This window comes from Etheostoma spectabile, chromosome 22 (assembly GCF_008692095.1).
Source record: "Etheostoma spectabile isolate EspeVRDwgs_2016 chromosome 22, UIUC_Espe_1.0, whole genome shotgun sequence".
NCBI lineage: Eukaryota > Metazoa > Chordata > Actinopteri > Perciformes > Percidae > Etheostoma > Etheostoma spectabile.
In genome coordinates this window covers 7,143,189-7,144,673 of record NC_045754.1, presented here as the reverse complement: position 1 = coordinate 7,144,673, position 1,485 = coordinate 7,143,189, and the positions used below count along the sequence as shown (strand labels likewise).

Genomic DNA, 1,485 nt, shown 5'->3' with positions numbered 1-1,485 from the left:
AGTATAGTATTTGTTATAGTATTGTCAAGGATGTATGGATAGTCATAAAAAATGGCATAATAAACATGTCAAAAGATCAGTATAGCGTGCCAAAAATGTCATAAAATGTTCTAGTATAGTCTTAGTATAGTAAGTCAACAAAAGTAAAAAAAAAAAAAAAAAAAGTCATAGTATAGTAAATCGAAAACAGTCATATAATAATAGTGTGGTATGTGGAAAAAGTCATGAATGCGTCACATTATAGTTGTTAAAGTAAATAGGTATAGTATGTTGAAAAAAGTCATATATCAAGATTTCAGATCATAGTATGTAAAAAAGGAAATAAGTCATTATATAATATGTTGAAAACGTCATAATGAAGTATAGTAGTGTAAAAAGGTTGGATGGCACTGGCACTCAAACGGGTAAAGTTAAAAATATATATATATATATATTTGAACATGTCAACGTGTTATAACAAGTTATAGGGTGAATAATTTACCAGGAAAGCTGCAGTAGCTGCAGTGCACACCAACAACCACCAGGTGGCACAGCAGCAGTGCAGATGCAGTTTCTCTGTCGGTCCACTGGGAAACAGAGAAATGTCAGTAGTATTGTTAAATTATCCACCATGCATGTACAGAAAACTTACACATTACAGAAATCATTTAATGTCATGAAAAAGTCCCAAAAAATAAGCATTGTATGTACTATTAAAGTCATAGTATAGTACACCAAAAAATGTCATAGTATTTTCAATACAAACATCAAAAAGTAATACTATAGTATTTCATAAAGATGGCAAATAAGTCATAGTATAGTACAGTATGTCAAAAATGTCATAAAAAAGTCGGTGTATAGTATCTTGTTAAAATGTCATAGTATAATGTCATTTAAAACCCCAATAAGGCTGAAAAGTCATAGTATAGTTTGTCATAAAAAATTAAAAGACATCATAGTGTGTCGTAAAAAATCATAGTATAAGAAACAGTCTTAAAATTTCATTAAAAGTCATACTATATGCCATAAAATTTTGAATATTTATAAGGCACTGCAGCTACAATTGTGGTTGTGCGCAGTTCAACTATACCATGACTTTAACTGACATGTTTATGAGATTCTTGTGACATAGCCTACCACACGTTGATCTATAACAATTTTAAAATTTTGATTTTAATGAAAAATCAAAAAGTTTCTATGAACACAAACCTTATAGCTAGTAACTTTGAGAAAAATTGAAATACAATAGAAAACGATGTTGTGGTCTGCATTTTCACGACTTGGGAATGTGCGCATGATGACAATTAAGCTGCCTCGTGTTGTGGGAGTGACATAACACAAATGTGAACACTGGCAGCCTGTTGACCAGTCAGCATTTCATCAGCTGCTTCAGCCTGCACCAGACCTCCACCTGACAGCTGTTAAGACACCTGAGGTAGGAAGGGTTCATCTCATGGCTCCATTATACTAAAATGTAGAATTAACAAGATCCATTTATTTATTTTA

General features: G+C 31.8%; 1 protein-coding gene across 2 annotated transcripts in view; it reads left to right on the top strand.

The window, feature by feature from the left end:
- Nucleotides 1-1,307: 1,307 nt before the first annotated feature.
- The window catches only part of apodb (apolipoprotein Db), a 4,877-nt gene continuing 4,699 nt past the window's right edge, over nt 1,308-1,485 (top strand). Inside the window, exon 1 of one of the 2 annotated variants that reach the window (XM_032504146.1) lies at nt 1,308-1,414. The gene's annotated coding sequence lies outside the window, so the exon portion shown is untranslated. Of the gene's footprint in view, nt 1,422-1,485 lie in introns of both variants that reach the window. The other variant, XM_032504147.1, reaches the window with a different exon arrangement.